Source organism: Saimiri boliviensis, chromosome 3 (genome assembly GCF_048565385.1).
Source record: "Saimiri boliviensis isolate mSaiBol1 chromosome 3, mSaiBol1.pri, whole genome shotgun sequence".
Lineage (NCBI taxonomy): Eukaryota > Metazoa > Chordata > Mammalia > Primates > Cebidae > Saimiri > Saimiri boliviensis.
In genome coordinates, this window is record NC_133451.1 from 124,333,336 (window position 1) to 124,347,304 (window position 13,969).

The following is a 13,969-nucleotide window of genomic DNA, read 5'->3' on the forward strand; positions in this document are numbered from 1 at the left end:
TGAGCTCTGGAGTTTGAGAACAGCTAAGCCAATATGGTGAAACCCAGTCTCTACCAAATATTCAAAAACTAGCTGGGCATGGTGGGTAGTCTCAGCTACTCCAGAGGCTGAGGTGGGAGAATGCCTTGAACCTGTGGACTAGCAACCTCAGCCTAGATGACAGAACGAGATCCTGTCTCAAAAAAGATTAAATAAAAAAAATTTCCTTTCAAAAGGTTAATCAGTTTTCAGTATATCAATCCTTCATTCTAGGCAAGCTCATTTCACTTAGGTTTTTTTTTTTTTTTTGGTACTAAAATTTAATCATCCATAAAAGCTGTAATTTAATCTAACAGTAAAACACAAAAAGCAATATTAGAGTTGGTTTAGTATGTTATGTATTTTAACTTTGAAAACCATAGAATTCAGCTATTTTCGTTTTTTTTCTTCTATAGGAAAATAGACCCATTTTCCAAAGCATTATGCACAAACAATTTTTCTTTTCTAAATTGTTTAATCTCACTTTTTTTTTTCTTTTTTTTTTTTTTTGAGATGGAGTTTCGCTCTTGTTACCCAGGCTGGAGTGCAATGGCGCGATCTCGGCTCACCGCAGCCTCCGCCTCCTGGATTCAAGCAATTCTCCTGCCTCAGCCTCGTGAGTAGCTGGGAATACAGGCAAGCGCCACCATGCCCAGCTAATTTTTTGTATTTTTAGTAGAGACGGGGTTTCACCGTGTTGACCAGGATGGTCTCGATCTTTTGACCTCGTGATCCACCCGCCTCGGCCTCCCAAAGTACTGGGATTACAGGCGTGAACCAACGCGCCTGGCTGCACAAGGATTTTAATTAGAATATAATGACAAATGATATTCCATATTTTTAAAAATATAAAATGAAGTCAATGACTCAAGAACATTATCTGCTGCAATGAGGTTGGGGGGCATTTCATAATATTACACATATGAAATAGAAAGGTTCAACTGTTTAGGGCTTGATAGGGAGGAATCATGATCAAAATGTCAATACAAAATCATTTGATCATAGTACCAATATCTAACATTTGAAATGCATCCATGCTCTTTTGTATAATCATAAGAGAGTCAAGTATATTTTTGCACCTGTTATAACTGCTATTGCAAAGGAGAAACACTATTGTCTTATTTTCCAAGAGATATACATACACAGGGAACTTGTGCAAACTAATATAAGATCTAAATTCTTCACATAATGTATACAGTGCGAGAAGCCTCTTCAGATTTATTTTTTGAAGTCTGAAATGCTGGCACTTTCGAATCAGGCAACAGTTCTTCATTCCTGTAATCTGGCTCAGAGCTGCTGTTGACTACAGGCTTAGAGTAGCAGACCTAATTTCTTTTTAGGATTCTTCTTTTCCACTGGTGGTGTTCTATTTATCTGTCTGACCAGGTCATGAAACATCTCATTAGCATTGATCTTTCACTTTGCAGAAGTTTCTACAAAGGCACAGTTACACCACTGTCTTGCCTAATTCCGGCCCTGTTCTTTGCTAACTACTCGCTCATCTTCCGGGTCACATTTTGTCAACCAAAATCATTGGAACGTCTTCTGTGCCCTTAACCCATAAAATCTGTTCCCTCAGGTCCTGTAAGTCATTAAATGTGGATTGAGCTATAATAGAATATACTAGCGTTAAACCTTGTCCATTCTTCATATACAAATTCCTAATCGCTGTAAATTGCTCTGTCCCTGCAGTATCCAGGATTTCTAGCATACACTGTTGTTAATCCACTTCAACTTGCTTTCTTTTTCTTTCTTCCGGCTATTTTTTAAAATTAATTTATTTACTTCAGGTGCACACTATATCTGGTATTTCTCCCCATGTTAGCCCTCACCATCCTCCTCTCCCTTCCCATCCCCTGCTGTCTCTCCCTACCCCCCTCAACTGCCCCCAGTGTGTGATGCTCCTCTCCCTGAGTCCACATGTTCTCGTTGTTCAACACCTACCTATGAATAAGAACATACGGTGTTTGGCTTTCTGTTCTTATATTAGTTCGCTGAGAATGATGGTTTCCAGATTCATCCAAGTCCCTACAAAGGACACAAACTTGTTTTTTATGGCTGCGTAGTATTCCATGGTATACATGTACCACATTTTCTTTGTCCAATCTATCATTTATGGGCATTTGGGTTGATTCTATGGCAGTCTAGTATTTCTTTTTCTTTTTTATTTTTTTGAGACAGTTTCCAGTTGACACTCAGAAACAGGTTATTCAGTTTCCAAGTGGTTATGTGGGTTTGTGTGTGTTTCTTGATCCTGAGTCCTATTCTGACTGTGCTGTGGTCTGATAGACTGTTTGTTATGATTTCTGTTCTTTTGCGTTTGCTGAGGGGTGATTTGCTTCCAATGATATGGTCAATTTTAGAGTATGTGCAATTTGGTGCTGAGAAAAATGTATATTGTGTGGATTTGGGGTGGAGTGTTCTATATATGTGTATTAGGTCCAGTTGGTCCAGCTCTGCATTCAAGTCCTGGATATCCTTGCTAATTTTCTGCTCATTTATCGAATATTGACAGTGGAGTGTTGGAGTCTCCCACTATTATTGTGTGGGAGTCTAAATCTTGTTTTAGGTCATTAAGAACTTGCTTCATGTATCTGGGTGCTCCTGTGTTGGGGACGTATGTATTTAGGGTACTTAACTCTTCCTGTTGGATTGATTCTTTGACCATAATGTAGTGTCCTTCTTTGTCTCTTTTGATCTTTGTTGAAGTCCATTTTATCAGAGACTAGGATTACAACCCCTGCTTTTTTTTTGTTCTCCATTTGCTTCGTAAATCTTCTTCTATCCCTTTATTTTGAGTCAATGTGTGTCTTTGTATGTGAGATGGGTTTCCTGAATACAGCACACCGATGGGTTCTGACTTTTATCCAGTTTGCCAGTCTGTGTCTTTTGATTGGAGCATTTAGGCCATTTACTTTCAATGTTAATATTGCTATATGTGATTTGATTCTGCCATTTTGTTACTGATTGGTTTTCTTTCCCATTAGTTGCCTCATTCTCTTCATTGCATTTTTGGTCTTTGCCAACTGGTTTGCTTTTGCAGTGACTGGCACTTGTTCCTTTCCATGCTTAGTGTTTCTCTCAGGAGCTCTCCTAGGGCAGGTCTGGTGGTGACAAAATCTCTCAATAATTCCTTGTCCATAAAGGATTTTATTTCTCCTTCACTTACAAAGCTTAGTTTGGCTGGATATGAGATTCTGGGTTGAAAGTTCTTTTATTTAAGGATGTTGAATATCGGCCTCCACTCTCTTCTGGCTTGTAGGGTTTCTGCAGAGAGATCTGCTGTGAGTCTGATGGGCTTCCCTCTGTGGGTGACCTGGCCTTTCTCTCTGGCTGCCCTTAGCATTTTTTCCTTCATTTCAACCCCGGTGAATCTGACGATTATGTGCCTTGGGGTTGCTCTTCTTGAGGAATATCTTTGGGGAGTTCTCTGTATTTCTTGAATTTGAAATTTGGACTGCCTTGCTAGACTTGGGAAGTTCTCCTGGATAATATCCTGGAACATGATTTCCAGCTTGGATTCATTCTCCCCGTCATATTCAGGTATACCGATCGAGCGTAGATTAGGTCTTTTCACATAATCCCATATTACTTGGAGGCTTTGTTCATTTCTTTTCACTCTTTTTTCTCTTGTCTTGCCTTCTCTTTTTATTTCATTGAGTTGATCTTCAATCTCTGATATCCTTTCTTCCCCTTGATCGATCTGGCTATTAGAACTTGTGTTTACTTCACGTAGTTCTTGTGCTGTGTTTTTCAACTCCATCAAGTCGTCTCTGTTCTTCTCTATGCTGGTTATTCCAATTAGTATTTTGTCTAACTTTTTTTCAAGGTTTTTGATTGCTTTGCTTTGAGTTAGAACATGTTCCTTTAGCTCAGAAATGTTTCTCACTAGCCACCTTCTGAAGCCTTTTTCTGTCAATTTGTCGCACTCCTCGGTCAAGTTGTGGTTCTGCGCTGTTGAGGAGTTGTGATGCCTTGAAGGAGAAGAGGTGTTCTGGTCTTTGATGACGGTTTCATCTTTTTTGTGCTGGTTTTTTCCCCGTCTTTGTGGATTTACCTGGCTGTGGTGTCAGGGAGCTGCTTGATGAGGTTGCTTGTCTGCCCAGGAAGGCCAGGTTTCTGTAGTTCTCTAACATCACATTCCTAGATAAATTCCACTGTGCAGGGTCCAGGCATTGCCACTCCTCCAGAGAGAATTCTATCGCCACATCCCTAAATGTCAATGGTTCCATTTCTAGGCTTCCAGGGGATCCTGGCGTCGTAGCTGTAGATCTCCAATACCTGCAGGTCACAGGGCCACACAAGCCAGGCGTCTAGGCGAACAGGACACAGAGCAGTGGAAACGAGACCCGGAGCTGCGGCTACAGGGCCAACTTTCATTCTTTAGGAAATTTCTATCATTGGGTCATATTTTTAAAAAAATGCCCTGAACAAACTGAACTGTCAGAGCAGACTGCCCAATGCCTCCTGAACTAAGGATCACTAGCTTGTACTCACACAGGATGTGTTCTGTTTAAATACTGATGATCCCTTCTCTTTTCTTTGAGCTGCTGCTCCCCTTTCAATGCATCTCAGGGCTCTCAGATTCTGTCTCTTTTTTCTCTTCTCCCTTACAACTGTCCCTAATCTTAATGGACTTTCCTTCCTCCACCAATACTCTCTCCTTTCCTGTCACCACTCTTTTTAATCTCATAAATCTTCCAGATTAATTTAAATAGGGATTGAGGAAAGAGGAAGGCCAGGCATTGTGGTTCCGTCTGGGTGTGTGACCTGTGTGTGGATCCCAGGCCTGCTCTCAGATTACCTGAGTCGTCTGGGGCTGGTTCCTTGATCCCCCCGCCCCGCACTCTTTCATGGTCACATGAAACCAAGAAAAATCAACCTCAATTTCTCTTTAAGTTTTGTGTAAAGATAAACACCAATGGCCGGTCCCCCGGCCCATGCCTCCTCAGGCCACCGCTGGGCCACAGGCCAGACTCCCAGGGCGGCGCGCACAGGAGGTAGGGCGCCCGGCCGCAGCCCCGGAACTTCCCAGACTCCGAGTCGGGAGCGCCGGCCGCAGGGTCCCTTCGCGCCCCTGTTCCGCAGGTGTGCGGGGGCTTGCGCCCAGGCCCGGCCGCCGCGCGTTTCCGCCCAGCCCGAAGTCCCGTGGCGCGCTCCTCGCGGGGCTCCGGCCCAGCCGCTCCCCTTCCACGTGCCCCGCGCGCCGCGGCCGCAGCCAGCGCGTACCCTAAGCTAGCTGCCCGCGCCCGGCGCTGCCGGGGAAGTTGGGGAGAGGCGGGCCGGGGATGCGCCAAAGCCTCGGCCTGGCTGGCCTCGTGGTTCGAGGAGGTGCAGTGGCTCGCGCTGGTGTCCCTCTTCGTCGCGGCCCTGGCCAAGGTGGGTCTGTATCTGGCGCAGTGAGCGCTGGCCAGGGCGCGACCCCAGCCCCGGCGGGGGGCGCTGGAGCCTGGCGAGGGGCCGCGCGCTGGGTCCGTCGCGCTGCTCTCCTGGATCCTGAAGCTGGGCAGCTGCAGGAGCCAGTGGTAGGCGGCCTGGGTGACCGCCCTGAACGACGAAGCCAGAGGAAAGGGGGCCCGCCTTTCCTGTCCTTCGAGGAGGACCCACGGCAGTAGCCCCTGGAGCTGGCGGTGGAGGCGGTCTCCAGTGTGCTCAGCTGGAGTTCCACCTGAAAGAGAAGAGAGAGCTCCTCCAGATCAGCTGGTCCTTCATACGTGTGCCGGAAATGGCCATTACTGTCCAGCCCAAAGCACTGGGTGAGGACCAGGTGGCCGAGACGCGCACAGTGTCGGACACTCCGAAGGAGCTCTTGAAGCATTTGGTTGGTTCTGCCTCTCCATCCGTGCTTCTGATCACCAAGCCCACGAATGTACAGGAAGCTCAGAACTTAGAGTGTGCTCCGTCTACTGCTCAGGAATCCTGTCCTCCCAAACCTCCGAGGGCTCACGAGCTAAAGCTGCGGGTGAGGAGTATCCGCGCCTTCCTGCTCAGCGAGCCCGACGCTTCAGGCCACATTAACACAGTGTGCGCCGTGCAGCTGAACGATCCTCTTCAGAGGTTCTCCATCACCCTAACCAAAAACACTACGAACCTCACGTGGAAGAGGAACTCACATTCAAGTTGAATGCCAAGTCAAAGGAGTCACACCTGCAGATTTCAGAGGCTGGGTGATTCTCAGAAGGTCTGCTGGCAACTGGGACAGTTCTTTTGGATTTACTAATACTGCCCTTCAGGCAGGGCGCGGTGGCTCACGCCTGTAATCCCAGCACTTTGGGAGGCCGAGTTGGGTGGATCATGCGGTCAAGAGATCGAGACCATCCTGGTCAACATAGCGAAAACCCATCTCTACTAAAAATACAAAAAAATTAGCTGGGCATGGTGGCGCGTGCCTGTAATCCCAGCTACTCAGGAGGCTGAGGCAGGAGAATTGCCTGAACCCAGGAGGCGGAGGTTGCGGCAAGCCGAGATCGCGCCATTGCACTCCAGCCTGGGTAACAAGAGCAAAACTCGGTCTCAAAACAAACAAACAAACAAACAACAACAACAACAGCAACAACAAAAAGAAGCAGCCTTCTGGACCACAGAGTTTCATGCTGACCAGCGGGTCTGCCTGCTGCTGCTCGGTGCTGAGTTCCGCCACGGCAGAGTTTACTTAGGTGGAACCTGGTGAATTGAAGTCTTCGCCCATCCCTCCCTCTGTTCCTGCTGCAAAAATAGAAAAGGATCGCACGGTGATGCCCTGTGGGACTGTGGTCACTACTGTCACCGCTGTGAAGACCAAGCCTAGAGTCGACATGGGGAGGGCGTCCCCGCTGAGCTCTGAGCCTCCGGTGAAGACTTCCGTCAAGGTGAAGGTGATCAAGAAGGACATCTCTGTCCAGGCCATCTCCTGCAGCAGTGCGCCCGTCAACAAAACACTCTCTTCTTCAGACACAGAATTGTTGGTGTTGAATGGTTTAGATCCAGTGGCCGAAGTTGCCATTCGACAACTCAGCGAATCTTCAAAGCTGAAACTCAAGTCGCCACGGAAGAAAAGCACTATTATCATGTCAGGGATCTCCAAGACCTCACTAGCCCAGGACCACGATGCTGCCCTGATGCAGGACTATGCAGCCTCCATGAACAGTGCCCACCAGGAGGATGCCCCGTCTCATCCAGAGGTGGCCGCAGCCTCTGCCCCACCGGAGGAAGCCGAGTCAGCCCAGGCATTCTCTGCCCCTAATCCCCTGGAGGACGAGCTAGACTCCTGGGACTTAGAAAAGGAGCCCCAGGCCATGGCCTGGAGCAGCCCGGCCCTGCTGGACCCCGATGAGCTGTCAGAGAGCTCCGTAAGTGTCCCGGAGCCGGGTGCCGCCAAAAAGCATAAAGGAGGAATTCTAAGGAAAGGTGCAAAGCTGTTCTTCCGCCAGCGGCATCAACAGAAAGACCCGGGCATGAGTCAGTCACACAATGACCTCGTGTTCCTGGAGCAGCCAGAGGGTTCCCGGAGGAAAGGGGTCACCATCACCAAGATCCTGAACAAGAAGCTGCTCTCCAGGCACAGAAACAAGAACACCGTGGAGCCTTGCAGGTAGGGGCTGAGGTCACCACCGCCAAGCCAGGAGACCTGCACCCGTGTTACCACCCTCACCAGGACACAGCGAGAGTCTCCGCCAGATGTCCAGATGCCCCGCTTCTCTTGCTGGGTTTCTTCCAACCATCTAGTCTTTTAAAGGGAAAACAAAATCTGAGTCTCCAGCCAGGAGGCTTTCCCCAAGAGGGCGAAAAAGCCTAACTTGCCACCAGATGCCAAATGAGACTTGACAGCTCCAGAGCTTGGGCTGTGCTCAAAGCTAAGAGTCAGGGCTAAATATTAGAAGGAGATTAACATTATAAAAGAAATAATATACTCTAGGGGATTGTGGAGGGCAGGTTTGAGGGACTCAGTTTACCTATTCTACACACTAACAAGTGTTGTTTTGGGCCCATGCCTGCATCATGTCACAAAGAGGAGGTGCCCTGCTGTGCCGTCACTGTGAATGGAATGCGTGGGTCACCTCTCCTCGTCTGCTGCTTGGACTAAAACACGCAGCTGGCCCTGAGTACAGGGAAGTGGAACATAGGCAGGATTTTTATAAATAGAGAAATTACGATGGGAATGGGAATGCAGTTGCAAATGTAGAAAGACATCTGCCTGCGGTATTAGCCCTAGAACTTGAACTCTATATCCTATGCATGGTATGTTGCACACTTTTCTAAGTTTCTTTTAAGCCTACTTGCAAGTGGAAGATATATATATTCTCACATGGTTTTTACATTTTTCTCTATCGTGTTAAAAGCTCTAATAATACTAGTGGAGCAGTTGACAGCCAGCCAGGTTTTTTTTTTTTTTTTCTTCTTCCTCGCTGTTATACTTGCTAAATGAGTACAGCAGGTCTGTTGAATGAAGTCGGGAGCCGTACGTGACTGCTGGTAGAACATGGTAACCAAACAGAGACATGGATTTTGCCAAATACTGCCAGTAGCCAAAACAAAGTCCTTTTAGGGCAGTAGAGAAAATCGTCTTGTGTCTCAGGTGTCAGTCTTAGGAATGGAAGTTGAAATAGGCCAAACTTGCAGGAATTTCCTTTTATGAGCACTACAGAATTTCACTGTCAACAGCATTCTTGGACACAGTTTGGGGTGCCCTTGTTTGGGTTTGTTTTAGTGGAAAACGTGATGAACCGGGCACACCGTTTTAATATCCCTAAGTATCATTCCAGTTGCTTTCCTCATCAGCTGCCTTTCTACTTTAATTGATTCACAATTTTCACTTTGGTCTGCTCCTTCCAAATGTGCCAGTTCCAGTAGACATGCTGGTGAACGAGCAGTCATCCCTGGCGTGAAGTGTTTTTGACAGTTTAATGTGATTCACTTTTCTCCAAAGAGATGTAAAAGGCTGTTATGAACACTTGGCTTCAGGCCTGGAGATGGAGATGGGCGAGCTTCCTTCCATAGGCATTCTTTAATCCTTAAATATTAAATATTTCAAAGGTCATAGAGCCGCTGGTGAGTAGAAACCTATATAAAGGCCAAAATTACAGGATTTTTTTCCTTGTTTTTTAGGGGGAGAGATTAAAACACTACCTTAGGAATTTCACTTTAAGATACACATTACATACTTCTTAAGTGTTCCAGGAATTATGGAATGATTTAAACTGACTTTTAAAACCTGCTATGTTTTTAAAAATTTTATTCCAATTTTAATCATTGTTTTTATTTTTTATTTTATTTTATTTTTGAGACAGAGTTTCGCTCTTGTTACCCAGGCTGGAGTGCAATGGCGCGATCTCGGCTCATGGCAACCCCCACCTCCTGGGTTCAGGCAATTCTCCTGCCTCAGCCTCCTGAATAGCTGGGATTACAGGCACGTGCCACCATGCCCAGCTAATTTTTTGTATTTTTAGTAGAGACGGCGTTTCACCATGTTGACCAGGATGGTCTCGATCTCTTGACCTTGTGATCTACCCGCCTCGGCCTCCCAAAGTGCTGGAATTACAGGCGTGAGCCACCGTGCCCGGCTAATCATTGTTTTTGAAAAAAGCACTTGGAGTTGCAAAATATATGAATACTACCCAGTTTCTGTCCCCAGAGTCAGGCACTGCAGCTAGTCTTTTGAGGCAGATGTTCACTTGAATGTTTTACTTGAGGTTTTACTGCTCTTGGCCATGTGGTAAAAAGAGCCTGAGATACAGAAGAATTCCAAGAGGATATTATGATTATGTGTCAGAATTTCAGACACTGATGAGAAGTTTTTAATTGTTCTTTTGTTTTATTTTGGAATTCAGGTACACTCTACTCAATTGTGAGGATATCAGAAGCTTTAAAAAAAAAAAAAAATTTTAGAGACGGGGTTTCACTCTGTTGCCCAGGCTTCAGTGCAGTGGTGGCTTACTGCAACCTTCCAGGTTTAAGCGATTCTCCTGCCTCAGCCTCCTAAGTAGCTGGGTTTACAGGCCTGCACCACCACACCTGGCTAATTTATTTGTATTTAGTAGAGATGGAGTGTCACCAAGTTGGTTAGGCTGGTCTTGAACTCCTGACCTCAGGTGATCTACCCACTTCGGCCTCCAAAAGTGCTGGAATTATAGGCATGAGCCACTACGCCAGGCCCAGAATATTAGATTAAGCCTTCTTGCTCCCCCGCAAAAAAGTTTTTATCCATCCTATTTCCAGATGAATCCCATGAGCGCTGCTTACTGTTGAATACCTAGGTCTGGGGCTCTGCTTCCCACAGACACGCTCAGGTGGTCTCCATGCTCACATTGTCTCCATCCAGTGGCCTTCTCTGATGTCACAGGAACCACCAATGTAGGAGGGAGTTGATGAAGCAATGACCAAAAAATCACCTAGGCTAGCTTCAGGGAAGCACCTCGAGAAAATGGGCTCTGTTGATATCGTGAATGTTTCTTTTTCGAGCTTTTTTTTTTTTTTTTTGAGATGGAGTTTCGCTCTTGTTACCCAGGCTAGAGTGCAATGGCGCGATCTCGGCTCACCGAAACCTCTGCCTCCTGGGTTCAGGCAATTCTACTGCCTCAGCCTCCTGAGTAGCTGGGATTACAGGCACGTGTCACGATGCCCAGCTAATTTTTTGTATTTTTGGTAGAGACGGGGTTTCACCATGTTTATCAGGATGGTCTCGATCTCTCGACCTAGTGATCCACTCGCCTCGGCCTCCCAAAGTGCTGGGATTACAGGCTTGAGCCACCGTGCCCGGCCTTTCAAGCTATTTTATACAGGTTTGTTTTTCCACAGTGTAGGGTATTTATGATAAAGAAAATGTTGTGAAGGTTAAAGATCACTTAAGATGATCCACCAAATACTAAAAATGCTGACGTGTAAATCACCTTTATCACCTCACCTCTTCTACAAGCTTCTGTATCTTGGGGGCTTTTGTTTTTGGTGTTTGTATGAAAGTTTTGTCGAGTGGGGTTTTAAAAGTGATTCCTTGTGAACACTAAGATTAATTGCGTCTGTATCCCTGGACCTGGGTGCTCATGTTGGTTTTAATGTGCTAGCAAGCCTTCCCAGTTTGCTTTGTTTAAGGAGGTGTCTCTGTTCTTTGTGGAGGAATGAAATGGAGCTTTAAGTATCTGTGTGTGGTGTGTGTGTCTGCACACACATATGCGTTATTGTAGCCATAACAAAATCAGCCATCTCCTTGTTCCAGGTGAAAATCTTCTGTGGGAATTTTGACAGAGCATTTTATTTTAACCAAGTTTCAAGTCTGAGTTCAAAACCAGCCCTGATCCCTTATGACAGCTACGCTACCAACTGCCACTCAATGACAAATTGGTGCCCATTTAGAATGTTTCTTGGGTTTTGCTTGCCACATCTATGGATGAGAGTTGCAAAGTTTCTTTGGGCAGAGAGAGAAAGATCAATTTACATTGGTGGCCACCAAAGGTGGGTGTTTGCTGGGTAATAGTCTCACGACTCTTAATCTGGAAACTTCCAAGTACAAATTGGTGGATGGTGGAAATCAGGACATTTCTCTCTGTCAGATGGAAACAGACCTCTGGACTGGCAGAAACCCTGCTGCCAGGCCCTCTCCCCACTGCCCCGAACGGACCCAGACACGATGACCAAAGCATCCTACACAGGGCAAGGCCTCTGCGGAATCCTGCAGGGCAAACTCGGGTTACCTTGGGCCCATGACTGTCTGCATTCGAAACACAGTCCACTGCCCTGTTCCCTCAGCGAGCAGCTGGGCAGTAATGCACCACTCATCATTAGGCTTCTGGTTTGTTGTTTACTCTAACAATGTTATGTCAAAACTGCATTTTAAAAAGAAGGAAATGGCAAGTTTTCCAGGTCTGCAGAAAGGTTTGGCCTGACACTGGAGTGCAGTGATGAACTTTCATGCCAATGATTGTATTCCTCAGTAGCACTTTAGACACCGAAGACAGCTCCGCACCTCACCTGTGCACAGGCTGGGTGGGTTCCTTTGGAGAAGATGAGGCTGGAACACAAACAATCTTTGAAATAAATAAATGTGCACATGGAAAAAAAAAAAAAAAGGTAAACACCAATAAAGACATATCTTCTGGAAAACTTTTTTTTTTTTTTTTTCTTTGAGACTGAGACTCACTCTGTGACCCAGGCTGGAGTGCAGTGGCAAGATCATAGCTCACCGCAGCCTCAATCTCCGGACTTCAAGCAATCTTCCTGCCTGGACCTCCCACACTGCTGGGATGACAGTCTTGAGCCCTGGAGCTCAGCCTGGAAAACATTTTTTAAAATATAGAATTTGATGTGGCACAGAACTCAAGATATTCCAAGAATGGTTTGTGTTTCTCGTACTTCTGTTGACTGTTTAATGGTAGATAGGCTGATTATGCAGAACACCTCAGACATATTTCGATGTAATTAGGGCAAAACCAGTGTGAAGCCCCTTATGAGAAGTCCAAATCTGTGATTCTCATACAACATACAAAAGAACTTTTTCGTGTAAGATGTCAGAGTAAAGAGTGAACCATATATATACATATAAACGTGTGTGTACATATACATATATATGCGCATATATATGTATATATGTGGTTCCCACTTCTTGTTCACCAATACGATGACCTCAGAACAATTCACTCTTACACCCTGCAGGGAGTTTTCTTTCTTTATACAGTCAGCGTAAGGGAAGTGACAGGTCTCAGAGGGCAATTGTATCTTGTTCTCTGATTGATCTTCCAGGGTCCACTTTGGTGAAGGGGACAGCGATACGGACCGGAGGATTGGTCATGATGGGGTAAGAGCTGCAGCAGTAACCCATCATGCACCGAGTGGAGCATGAGGGCAAATGCTGGGTTTTAACATTTTTTTTTTTTTGGTGGGGGGCACAGGATGTTGCTCTGTCACCCTGTAGTACAATGGTACAATCATGATTCTCTGTAACCTGGAAGTCCTGGGCTCAAGAGATCCTCCAGCCTCAGCCTTCCAAATATCTAGGACTGCAGACACACGTCACCAGGCCCAGTTAATTTTTTAAATTATTCTTTTTGTAGAAATGGTGTCTTGTGTCTCACTGTAGAGTCCAGGCTTGTTTGAAACTCCTGGTTTTATCCTCCTTCTTTGACCTCCCAAAGTGCTGGGATGGCAGCCATGGCTCCCAGCCAGTCTTTTGTTATTCATAATGAGCCCCTTTGGATCCACTGGATGTATGTTAATGAGGTGGGTTAAGTTGGGGCCCTGGGGTAGCCTGAGGATAGGGCTGCTCAGCAGAAGACCAAGTGATTAGTACTTGCAGCAGAATGGTGGGGGCACCTGGAAAATAAACTTTATACAAACTCTTGAAGAATGTCATAGCAGGAGTGGAGATTTGCGAACACTTTGAAGTGCCAGGAGATGGACAACCCAGAGAGGGAATGGACCTATATTTATCTATTTACGGTGATACTTACCCTGTATCTATACTTTGAAATGGTTCCTTTAGTGATTTAGTTTAAGATATAGATACAATGATAAGATGTATGATTACTGCCTTAAAATGATTTGGGGAAAGTAGAAAGAGCATGATCTTGATAAAATAAAATTGACCATAATAATTATTGAAACTGTGTAATGGATCTCTGGGGCTTACAGGAATCTATTCCACAATTATGTCTCTCTTTGTGCATGTTGGGACTTTTCCATAATATCTCAAAAATTAAACTGAGATTATATAGCATCCTATGAATTATTGTGTCAATCCTGCATGGGAAAAGTTGAACACTGATCAAATTTAGTCCAGATATAAAGACTAATGATGCCGCACACCCATACACACACTAGAATGATAGAGACAGGTGTGTTTCTCACATGCCGTGGTGTTGCAAGAGAGCACAGAGGCCTGTATGTGATGTAGAAATGGGCTATGAGAGCAGAGAAAGAAGACAGGCTGGATGTTTTCTTGAGGTTAAGATCTGGTCAGGGTGAAGGATCACTTGCTCAGGATGAC

General features: G+C 45.7%; 2 pseudogenes; one reads left to right on the forward strand and one right to left on the reverse strand.

Moving 5' to 3' along the window:
• Positions 1-1,232: 1,232 nt before the first annotated feature.
• On the reverse strand, positions 1,233-4,873 carry LOC141583861 (ras-related protein Rap-1A-like; annotated as a pseudogene).
• Positions 4,874-4,939: 66 nt separating this feature from the next.
• On the forward strand, positions 4,940-12,826 carry LOC141579953 (C2 domain-containing protein 2-like; annotated as a pseudogene).
• The last annotated feature ends 1,143 nt before the right edge of the window (positions 12,827-13,969 follow it).